Source organism: Hipposideros armiger, unplaced genomic scaffold (genome assembly GCF_001890085.2).
Source record: "Hipposideros armiger isolate ML-2016 unplaced genomic scaffold, ASM189008v1 scaffold_40, whole genome shotgun sequence".
Classification (NCBI taxonomy): domain Eukaryota; kingdom Metazoa; phylum Chordata; class Mammalia; order Chiroptera; family Hipposideridae; genus Hipposideros; species Hipposideros armiger.
The window spans coordinates 4,841,152-4,847,558 of record NW_017731390.1 but is presented as its reverse complement, the minus strand read 5'-3'; positions in this window follow the sequence as shown (position 1 = coordinate 4,847,558).

Below are 6,407 nucleotides of genomic sequence, written 5' to 3'. Positions count from 1 at the left end.
CCTAATAGTCAAGGTCGGTTGTCATAGCAACTGAGAGGCAGGCCCCCTGCTAACAAGTCATCATTAACGTCATCTTAGCCACCTGACCCGAACACCTTCAAGCACCTGTCTCCTCTTACCAGAGTCGGAGGTTCCCCAGTTTCCAGGGCTGGAGGATGGTGCTGCGGACTCTTCCAGCTGCTTGGTTCAGGGAGAGGAATCCTGTGCCCTCCCTGGTGGGGCTGCTGTTAACTCCGTCCCCGCTGACTAGGCTTCCCTTCCTAGTCCACCCACAAAAGTGTCTTTCCACTGCAGCCAACCCTGTTGCCTTATATCCTCAAAATGCTCTTTGGGTCTCTCCGTTATCCTTCTTTGCGCTTAGTTCCCACTACTTAACTATCAGTGTGCCCTTGGGCCTCAGCTATCCTATCTGTAAAATGCAGCTAATAGTGCCTGTGCCAACTGTTTCATAGGGTTGTTGGAAAGCTCAAGTCGGGTAATGAGTGGGAAAGCATGTGATAAGCCAGAAGTTATTATTTTTGTTTTCCTTCTGTTCTGCCATGAGTAGCGCTGAGCACCACCCACTAGTCAAGTAAATGTCATAGCATTCATTGAGTACCTGCTGTGGGCCAGGCACTGGGCTAGACACTAGGAGGTAGCTGCAGAAGTGACTAAGACAGAGCCTCTGCCCTCAGGGAACTCACTGTGTGGTGGGCAGATTGGCATGTAAACAGCTAGCTGAGATACAAGTCAGCATGTGATTAGTGCCATGGGGACATAGGGGCTCTGGGACATCAGGCAAAGGAGTGATTAATTCTTGCTGCAGAATGGGAGAAGATTTCGTAAACTGTATTCCTCAGCTTTGAAGGATGAGTAGAATTTTATTATTAATTAATCAGAGAAGGCAAGGAACACATTCCAGACACAGGGATCAGTGGGTGAAAAGGTAAAGATTTTCAAGTATGTAGTCCTGCTGGCCTGAAGTCAGGGTGATTGGGCCAGGGAGATTGTGGATCTAAACTCCCAGCTCTTCCACCTCCTTTTTATTCTGTCCCCTCCTAGCTCACTCTACACTGTGCAGACCTGCTTTCTATCACTGCAACACACCAAGTGGTCTCTCAGGGCCTTTGTATTGCCTGTATCTGCCTCTTCTTCATTTCTCAGGCCTTAGCTCAAATGTCCCCTCCTCAGAAGGCATTCCTTGCCCACTGTAACTAATGTCAGCCTCCAATCTCTATGATACCACTCTATGATAATGGCAGCCATTGGGGTGGAATACAGGGGCATCTCACCTAGAGCTGGGGAGATAGGCATGAGCTTCATAAAGAAAGTAACATCTAAGTGAGACCTGATGGGTAAGTAGCAATTGGCCAGGGGCAGAGGGGAGGGAAAGCATTTCAAGGCAGAGGGAGAGTATGTGCAAAACAAGAAGAATCATGGAACATTCTAAAAACTGAAAGCATTTTGATGTGGTTAGAGCTAGAATGATGGGAGAAGCAAGAAGTTGGAGAGGTTGAAGAACTATGGGAAAGGCTGAAGAAGTAATCATAACATGTATTAGCCCTTACCATGTGCCAGGCATTGTCATAACTCACTTAATTCTCACAATAACTTTCTGAGATGGATATTCTTACTCAGATGAAGAAACTGAGGCAGAGCAAAGTGATCCATCTTGCCCAAAGTCACGTACCTACAAAGTAGCAGAACTGTCTCTAGAGTCTGTGTGTACCAAATGACCCTGCCCTCTCCCAGACCCAGTGTCCCTTTATGATAACAACTATGTTGTCACTCAGCTTTACTATCCCAAAGTGAAATCAACACATAACATCTGATTTCAAAACGACATGATTTCAAAAAACCATATAATGCCCTGACTATAAAGAAGACAAAATGAGGATATTTCAATATGCCAACACTCAGGCACCACTACACTGGATGATATATAGTATAGTAGCGGGTTGTCGGAAAGGTCATGACGCATGTTTGCAACAGATGGCACTAGTTCATTTTTGGAAGTACTAGAGTCATTCGCATCTATGTTATTGCTATGTCATTTGACAACTGACAGTTCTAGTTTCATTGTAAAAAAAATTGAGCGATTCAGTTGAGTTTTAGAGATTTTACAACAAGTTGAAGATGGAAGACCAAACTGTGCATTTTTATCATATTTTACTGTTTTATTTCCATAAAGGGAAGAATGCGCGTGAAGCTTGTGAAAAGTTGCATAAAGTTTACGGTGACAATGCTCTACACGAACGTCAGTGCCAACAATGATTCACAAAATTCCGTGCTGGTGATTTTGATCTCAACAACGCTCCTCGGTCAGGGAGGCCCACCTAGGTTGATAACAACAAAATAAAGGCATTGACTGCGTCAAACCCATGTTACACAACACGAGAGATTGCAGAAACATTGAACATCCATCATTCAAGCATTCACAACCACCTGAAGAAGCTGGGATACGTAAGGAAGCTCAATATTTGGGTTCCGCATGAACTCAAAGAAGTTCATTTCATGGCGCGTATAAACATCTGCAACATGCTCATTAAACGTGAGGAAAATGATCCTTTTTTGAAGCGACTGATAACTGGTGATGAGAAGTGGATTATTTACAACAATGTGGTGTGCAAACGGTCTTGGTCCCGATGTGATGATTTGCCTCAAACGACATCGAAAGCAGACATTCGTCAGAGGAAGGTTATGCACTCAGTGTGGTGGGATTTTAAAGGTGTCGTGTTTTTCGAGCTCCTACCAAGGAACCAAACAATCAATTTGAATGTATACCGTCGGCAATTGGACAGTTTGAATGAATCCATCATCCAGAAACGTCCAGAGCTTGTTAATTGTAAAGGGGTTGTATTCCATCACGATAACATGAGACCACACACAAGTCTGATCGCCTGTCAAAAATTATTGGAGCTTGGATGGGATGTGTTGCCACACCCACCATACTCGCCTGACCTTGCACCATCAGACTTCCACTTGTTTCGCTCTCTTCAAAACTCCTTGCGTGGTATAACGTTCAATTCAGATGAGGCTGTAAATCAGCACCTTGTTCAGTTTTTCGCAAATAAAGACAGGTCCTTCTATGAACAAGGAATTTGAAGCTCACTGAAAGATGGCAAAAGGTTATTGAACAAAATGGGCAATATATCATTGATTGATCTTTGTTCTTTATATAAATAAATGACCTTTGAAAAACATAGACAAAATATGTCATGACTTTTTCGACAACCCGATAGTCAGATGTGTGCACTCATTCCTAGAATCACTAAGAATATGACAGGAACAAGTGCAGACTGACTAAGGGTGTTGTATTGAGCAGCATTGTCATTTGTGATGTGATTTTCCAAAATGGTGGACAACTCTTATTAAAGTTCTGAACAACACAAAACAACACAGTAGTTGTGCTGTTAGAAAAAAACCATTATATTAACTATGTGTAAAAATATTTCATACATATATTTTTGTCTTCTGATAACATGACAGGCTAAGTACCTTGGAGACCTTCTCTCTAAAAACAACTAAAAATCCTGCATAAAAATATTTTTAAAATCTTAAATTCTGTGAAGAAAGAGTAAGGAATTTTCAAGGCAAAACAAAGTGAATGAAGGCAGGGGACACACAGAGAGGTAAGTGGAACACTAAAGCAGGTGTTTGCTCTGTGGACACTGGCCTACTAGGTGACTGTGAGCTTCTGTCAGTGTCTCATGGGAAAAGAAAACACCCCAGAACCTCCTCAACAGGGAAGCTTAACTAGAGATTCTCCCTTCATAAAGATGGGACCCCAAAGGACTACATTTTCATGGCAAGGGTGAACCAGAAATAAACCTGTCCTCTCGTCCCTGGGTGTGAGGTTAATGGAGATAGATTCTAGGCTCAGATGATAATAACTAGATTTTTTTCACATGGAATGTCCAGTAGGAAATTGAGAGCCATGTGGAACCCAAGATAATACTTGGTTGTGTGGATCCATCCCTCACAATGGAGCACTCTTAACATCCTTGACCCTGCCCTCCAAATGCCAATAGCACACCCTTATCATTGTGATAAACAAAAAGACCTCCACAAATTTCCAGAATGCGCCCATGGAGAACCACTGTCAAGTTAGCAAGGAACCTATTTGTGTAGGACTTTATCTATTGTGAAAAGTTAGATTTTATCTTGAGGGTGAGAGGAAAACCATTGAAAAGCTTAAGCCAGTAAGTGCCACTTTGCCTTCTAGAAAGATCCCTCTGACTAAAATGTGGAAGATGGATTAGATGGGGCCAGCCTGGAGGCAAGAACGCCTGTTGGGAGGCTGCTGTGGACATCTAAGTCAGAAATGATGGTTGCCCAAACTGAGTGGCAGCTGGGCACTGGCTGGACACACAGGCTTTGGAGGCAGGACTGCCTGTCTGCAGAGCCCAAGGTCTCAAGTCTTTGTTTTGCCCACCATTGAATAGGGTGAGACTTTGGACAGGCTATTCAACCTCCACCAGCCTCTATATCTGCACCTCCTCATCTGCAAAATGGAGATAAAACTAAATGAAATACATCTGAATGGTGTACACACTTGGAAAGAGAAGGAGGAGACAAAGATGATTCCCAAGTTTCAGGCTGTGTGCAGAGGAGGCCAACAATTGGCTGGAGAGAGGCAAGAAAGAAGAGAAGGGGCTGGGATGGGGCAGGAGCCCGAGGAGCCTAATGGGCAAGGGAGGAAAGAGAGGCCCAGTAGGCCACGCGATGTTTGGGTCTGGAACTTAGAAGAGCAGTCCTAGCAATTTGGGACTCATCAACTGTGGTAGCCGGTCTCCAAAGACAGCCCCCAAAAGCCCAGGACTCCTCGTATTCATTGAATCTGAGCTGGCCTGTGACTCCCTTTCATGCAGCAGAAGTGATGCTGTACCAGATCCAGAAGTCAGCCTGAAGAAGACCTGGCAGCTTCCACTCTTGTGATTTTGGAGCCCCTAACCTCCCAGGTGAGAAATCAGCTATTCTGCTATATAGGCCACCTGGAGGAAGAGACCTTGACATGGAGAGAGAGAGGTACAGCTGACCCAGTATTCCAGCTGTTCCCACCAGGGTGCACGATGAGTGAGCCAGCTATCTTGAACATTCCAGCGCCAGTCATCTTCTGACTGCAGCCACATGAGACACCCCAAGTGAGACAGCAGAACTGTCCAGCTGAGCCCCCATCAGCCCATAGGATCATGAGAAGTTATGAAATGGTCATTGCTTTTAACCACTAAGTTTGAAATAATTTGGTATGCAGCAGTAGATCCCCAAACAAAAGTATATGCATAAAATCTAAGCTCAGGTGTATAGGGAGAAGAGACGAGGGCTTAGGTCAGACCCAAGGAACTCCACGTGTAAGGATCAACCTGAGGGAGAGGGCCAGCAAGAGAGACTAAGAAAGGGGACAGAGGGAAATCCTGAGAGCATAGTATTTTGGAAACAGCAATAAGTGTTCAAGAAGGAAGAATAGTCAGAAATATCAACTGCCAGAGAGAGGAAAAGTGAGATAAGTGTCCCTTGGACGTGGTATCAAAGGAGTCAGTGACCTTGATAAGAACGGTTTCAGTGAGTACAGAGGGCAGAAGCCAGATGCACTGGGTTAAAGAACGAAAGGAAACATAGAGCAACAAAACCAGACAAATTGAAATTACACATACCAGGAGTGCCAAGAAGAATGGATACAAGTGGACACTTCGGTCAACGTTGCTCAAGCAGTAGTTCACTGTAATCAGAAGTGTCTGGATGCTGATGGTAACCACTTCGAGCAACTCTTATAATTGCAGAAGTCAAAAGTGACTTGTATTCATCTTTTGTTATCAGTATATATTGAGTATTATCATTTTAATAGTTTTTTCCTTTCTTAAAATGTGTATACATTTTTTTGGCACCTTCTGTATATAAGCAAAAGTTCACAGAAACGCATGGAAATGATACCACAATCAGGAAGGAAGAGGGTAAGATCAGAGACAGGTACCAGGGGCCTCAGCTACAGGGTAAGTTTTCATTTCTTAAGCTGGGTGGTAGAAACACAAGTGTTCATTATATTAATCTTTAAACTTTTTGTATGATTGAAATATTACAGTGTTACATTTAAAATAATTTTTAACAAGAGTGAATTATTGAGATACACAGGATAGTTGCAAAATGTAAAAATCACCACATACTAACTGCAAAGAGAAAAAAAAATCTCTTTTTTCAATGGACAGATCTGGTAGTCCGCCCTTAACCAGTAGTCAAACTCAGCTATCACTAATATGGGCCAATTTCCCAGTGTAATGCTATTAACAGCATCACCTCTAAACTATTCTTCTCTAGAATGTTTATGCTCCAGAAAACCACTGGAACCAGGTTGTCCAATTTGGGAGCCACTAGGTACTGGGGCTATTAAACAATTAAAACGTGTGTGTGTGTGTGTGTGTGTGTGTGTGTGT